The sequence below is a fragment of the Myotis daubentonii genome, chromosome 1 (assembly GCF_963259705.1).
Source record: "Myotis daubentonii chromosome 1, mMyoDau2.1, whole genome shotgun sequence".
In the NCBI taxonomy this organism is placed as follows: Eukaryota; Metazoa; Chordata; class Mammalia; order Chiroptera; family Vespertilionidae; genus Myotis; species Myotis daubentonii.
Window position 1 is genome coordinate 148,534,609 of NC_081840.1, and position 6,000 is coordinate 148,540,608.

Consider the following 6,000-nt stretch of genomic DNA (forward strand, 5'->3'; position numbering starts at 1 on the left):
TTTAGATTTCTGCTGCACACAACTTCTAACTTTAAAAGATAAAACAATTAGTAAAAATAATGTAATTTTCAACTTGAACCTACAAAAGAACTAAGGTGCTGTAAGATACTTTCCCTGAACTATTAATTGACCTGGAATCAGAAATTAATCATTTCATTTAATTCTAAATATCTTTACTTAAAGTCTAAAATTGAAAAGTCATAAATAGATTGGGTAAGAGATCACTGGGTAAATTCTGTTACAGGAAAATTTTAAGCTAACCAGAAAACAAACCAAACTATAACACAGTCAAATCCTTCAGGAATTTAACTCAGACTGTTTAATGATACAGTCAAGGTAGCCAAAGAAAAGAGTGTAGTTAGCAATTCAATAAGTAAATCAGGAATAAAAAATACTGAGTTCCTTGCATAGTCCCCTGCATAGACTTTAATAAACAGCCTGACCTTTGGAAGTCTGAGAGCTTCAATTTATCTGCTCTCTAAATATGCTCACAATAAAAATGCCATTAGAAATATGCTGTGAGGATGAATGTCAGTAAAGAACTGTGAGACCCATGGATAAGAGATGAAAAGGAAGTCTAAATACCATAACTATAAGCTAATTAAAATTTAATGTGACTTAAAAATCACATTGCTATCTGGGGCAGATTCATAGATGATACACTAAGAGCAAGTTTTAATTTATATTTTATTTTGAAGTCTTACAATAACCCTTGAAAAATACACAAAAAAAGATCACCTGATATTTCTCTTTAGCTTTGGAAGAATCCCTGTGACTCTGGGACCTCGGAAAAATTCCAGCTGGCTTAGACAAAAATAACTTGTTTTTAATCTTGAAAAATCTTTAATATTATTTTCACAGTCACAAAGAGACAAGGATGTGAACCAAGTGATGCGCAAATTAGACTTGGACTGCACGCTATCTCTTCCCCATGAGCTCCTCCTCTATGGCATTTGCACAGTCCAATCAATTATTTGATTGCTATTCAAATAATTTGTCATCATGGTGATTTATTCTTATGGATGCCAATTCATGTGGAAATGTGGAAAGTAGGAAATATAGGGTTCTAATAACGCCAATTAAGAGCTGAAAATTTAAAAGTTCTGACATATATATTGTAGACAGCAATTTATTTTGTCAAAGGATGATTCAGTTTAAAAAAGGTCTACCAAAAAAATCATTTTTAAAAGCCCATATACTTCTACAGTATATCTGAGCAGTAAGGTTTAATTAACAAATATTCAGATGTACATTTGTGTGGTGTGTGTGTGTGTGTGTGTGTGAGAGAGAGAGAGAGAGAGAGAGAGAGAGAGAGAGAGAGAGAGAAAGAGAGAGAGAGAGAAGGAACCATCGAGTACAAATAAAATATTAATTATACCTCTGCCAGTAAGATTTACTTATAAGAATTACAAAAATGTTTGTGCCCAACACAATTATCCCAAGAAGAGGACATTGCATATTTTTAGGTAGGATGGTGTTAAATCTGCTCTAACTGCTTCAGCTATTTGCTAGAACCAAATCCCAATTGTGGAAACAACCTTCAGAATTGGGAACAGCGCATGCTCAAAGCTGGTTGAATTGGGAATGAGACAGGAGTGACCTTTTGCAGATACACAGCATCACTTAGGGACTGAGAGATACATTGGTACAGCCCCTCTCCCATTTTACACATGAAGCCGCTTGACCCAGAGAGGAAAAGGGCCTTTCAAGGGCTGCACAACCGGCAGAAGACACAGAGTGTCCCCACTCCAGGACAGCGCTCCTACGCTACCCCATGCCGGTGGCTGAGCCTTCAGATTATGAGATGTGTCTTTCTCTTTTCCATGTCGGTACTCACACGCCGACTACCTAGTATGGGGCATGTGGTGGGGCGCCAGGGGGCAGGGAAATATTTTATATTTATATTGGGAGACTATACATATTTTACACATTATATTTATGTGTAACTTTGCATATTCATTCTCTCCCTCTCATGAAGTCAACTGGCTTCTGCTACCTTCTTGAGACCAAGCCTAGGGCTCCTTTGCTGAAATGCTTTTCTTCCCCTCACCCGAGGATATTTTTTCCATTGATTTCTAAAGAGCAGAAGGGAGAGAGGAGCGGGGCAGGAGAGAGAAACATCAGTGTGAGAGGGACTCATGGATTGGTTGCCTCCACATGCACCCTGACCAGGGCTGGGGAACCTGCAGCTGAGGTACATGTCCTTGACCAGGAATCAAACACAGAATCCAACCATTGGTCTGCAGGTCAACACTAACCACTGAGCAACCCAGCCAGGGTATGCTGAAACTCTCTAATATGCTACTATTATAGATACTTGATAACATTATGGAGCACCTATTATATTATGTTCACTTTAGAGATGTCATCTAGTTAATACTGCCCAGTCTGCACTTGTATTTGATACTTGAGCCTTAGAAGCATTCCATGACCTGTCCAGTGGAGGACGGGCCTTGAAGCATTCCCCCTCGCTGCCCGCAGAGGCCATGCTCGTCCCTCTGCCCCTCCAGCCTCCCACCGCTCACAGAAGGTGCTCAGGAGCCATTTGTGGGTTGTGATGCCTGAAAGAGCTAGATTGGAGTTTATGCCATGTTACCGCTTATCTAAGTCTTTGTTCCTACCGGAATATGAAGAATGGGAAGACCATTACAAAAATAAGAAATACTCAGATTAGCAATCAAGGTAACCAAAATTTAAAGAAAAGTAGTAAAGAAATGTCTACACCAAATTGATTAGTCAAAGCCAGTCGCCAAGTTTGTTAATTTGAATGGATGGAAAATGTTCCAAAACATTTTCTTAATGTAGTTTACTTTTCTTTCTTTTTTTATAGGAGAAAAATCATTTTATTTTCTAGTTGTTTTTTTACTTTTTTCCATCACCATGTATCCCCTCTATATTTCCTGGTTTTTATTTGGCATATTTCTGATGGCTCAGAAATCATTTCCTTCCTTAACCATTGTCTGAGAACTATTTCCTAGGCATTAAAAGTATATCAGTGGAAAAAGTAAACTTGTAATGTGGAAAAAATGTTTTCTCAAGACAATTTAAAGACATTGAGGTGCTTTTTTTGTTAAAAAAAATGTAATTGTAAGCTGTCTTCTTAGAGAAGCAAATTCTAGAGATCCAAGACATATTTCCTGTGCTCTAAGGATAGAACTCCGTCTTCAACTCTGTTTTTCCTTCTAAATGACCTGCTGTTTCAGTGAAGGGGACTCACTTTTTTTTGCACTTCATTTTCCTAAAGATGAGATGCCGAATATTACAAATGTTAGATAATGACTAGGATTAACAGAAATCCTACACCCCAAGTCTTAAGCTCTATGGAGTAGGAAAAACAATTTTAAATTACATTTTGCTGATACCTTCATAAAAGTGTGAAATAATTTAGTTTTCCTGGGTTTTACAGAAAACACTTTAAAATGCCACAAAGATGTATAACAAGACATAAAACTGCAAATATTAACTGTCTATTTCCTTGAAATATAATTTAAATGTGGTGACTAGGACAAGAAAATGTCACATTCCTTTCTCTTGCTAAGGAAATTGCAAATTTCCTTTGCAAAAATAAAATATATGCAGTCTTCATAAGCATATATGTGACAGTTTTAAAGTTGTCTTGTTTGAGGTTAAAGGTTCCTATAAATTTTCATGATTGTCTCCAAGTTGAAAAAAGAAAAGAAGAAAAAGGGAGACACTAACCTCAGGTACGAGTTTGTTTTCTCTCCAACGTTAAAAACAGTGTTTGTGCTATACCCACATACTGAACTTTCTAAATAGCCTGAGTTATGTAATTTTCAAATCCATCTTCGAATGAATACACTTTTGAGTTTTTATTTGTTTCTTTCCTTGATCTGCCATGTTGTAGATGGAAAGGTAATCCTCTCTTTGCCAGGGTTTGTAAAACAAATGGATATGCATGGTACTAAATGGCATGGGCAGTCCATTACTGATAAGCGTGCAGTGTTTAGTTGGAGGATTTCAAGGCACTATGAGCCTTGGCTGAGAGCATTAATTTCACTTGGGAACTGAGTAATTCTGGAAACAGAGGGCCTCTTTTCAAATACAGATCCATCAAATTTCCAGAATTTCACCAACGTGAAATGAAGGAAAAGATGAATAGTTACATCACTGTCATAAGGGCTTTATGCCTATTTACTCATTTAATCCTCACACTGACCTTATTAGGTAGGTATTGCTATTGTCTCTTTTTTGCAGATGAGGAAACTGAGGCCAGAGAATAAAAAGTTTTGGCCAAAATTCACACGGTCTCTAAGTGGCAGACTCGTGCTCTCAGCCACTCAGTGGATTTTAAGCTGTGATAGTTTATATCTTATTAGAGAAGAAAAGATGAATTGGAGAAGGTCACGTGGTGGTTTATTCTGTCTGTAAGAACTGGGTTCCTTGTGATTTCAGAATTCAATCCAGAGTGCATAGATGTAAAATCTTCTGGGAAGAGAAAGTGACGGATCACAAAATTTCAGAGCCAGTCCAAAACCTCTAAGGGGAACAGGCAAGTCCCTAGCTCAGCTCGCTGGCTCCAATGCACTGGCCCAACTAGTGGCTTTGCCTGCCATCGAGGCTTTCCTGGTCTCTGTAGAGGTTCCAGATTGACGAACCAGTCAGGACTACTGGGGAGAACTGAATCCAGACCTAGCTGTGGGATACAGCTACATGTTTTTTGCAACTAGTAAGCATGTTGCAGGGATAAAAGTACACATGTACATAGATATGTCTCTGTAGAGTTGTGAGTGGTTTTTTTTAACTTTATTTCTGCCCCCCTCATTATGAGCAGTTCAATAAAGTCTATTTTACTCCTAGTTTTGCTTATCAGTAAAAAGAGCTAGCTTCTGGATTCAGATTTCAATAGGTTCCCACTGTAAGAATAAACTCTGTTCATGAAAAACAATACATATTGCTTTGGCCATGACAAGAATAGAGTGCATTTATTGGTCACAATTTGTGTTAAACATAGACGTTTCCATATATATTTATGAGAAAGGTACAGCTCTTACATAAATTATCAAAATAAAATGGAATAATTTCCAAGAGTTTCTATTTAATACACCTTTGAAAATTAAACTAATTTGACCACTGGCACATTATTTTTTATATTTCAAAAGTATTTGTAGAGTTTTTATAAGCACATAAACTTATTACTAACATTACTGATTAGAATAATTTTGCAATTTTAGTCATCTCCAAATGATCAAAAATATAGCACTCACCTTTTGCCCATTCATCCCTGGAATCCCATGTGCTCCAACAGAACCCTAAGGAGACACATGATTAAATTAAATTGATATCACAATCACAAAATACTTCAATTCTAAATTTATATTGTGTTAGTTACGTCAGCCATAGCTTTACCTTGCCAAAACGTATCTGGGAGGCTATGTTTTTTGGTTCTTTCCCTCGGTGTTTAAACATACAACAAGGTACGCAGACTCATCAGCTTTTGCAAAAACTACTGAGTTAAATTTAGCTGTTTCTCAATACCCACCAAACTGCAGTAAGATTTTAAAGAAAGTCACATCATAAATTGAGATCCACAGTGGTCACAAGGCCACATGACTCTAAGTTTGGGTGCTTTTAGGAAATAAACAGGCATAGTTCCATCTGGAAAATGCCTAGCAGTAGCAGCAACTCTTGAATTTTATGAATTTAAATACCATAAAACAAAAGGTAATTAAAATAACAACCACTTGTTGCACAATTAGTCAAATAAGGGACCCGTGTTGTAAAACTCAAATTTATTGTATTTGCAACATTTCCCCCCAGACTTTCAGGGAGCACATTGAGCCACGTGAGTGTGAATATGTCTTGCAAAGCAGACTAGGAAAAACGTTGCAAATGTTAAACACTGACTAGGAACAACACGACTTCCGTACATAAAATATTAAGTGAGCGCGCCTGCGCGCAGGCTCTCAAACATGTGTGTGTGCATGTGCTTTGGGGTGAATACCAATGACTGGACATAGGTGGGGTGAACTGAGAATAAGC

General features: G+C 37.3%; 1 long non-coding RNA gene across 1 annotated transcript in view; it reads right to left on the reverse strand.

Annotated features, from left to right (window-relative positions):
- Positions 1 to 5,272, reverse strand: part of LOC132214706 (uncharacterized) — a 30,952-nt gene extending 25,680 nt beyond the window's left edge. Inside the window, exon 1 of the long non-coding RNA XR_009448333.1 lies at positions 5,226 to 5,272. This is a non-coding gene — a long non-coding RNA (uncharacterized LOC132214706). The remainder of the gene's footprint in view (positions 1 to 5,225) is intronic.
- Between the last annotated feature and the right edge of the window lie 728 nt (positions 5,273 to 6,000).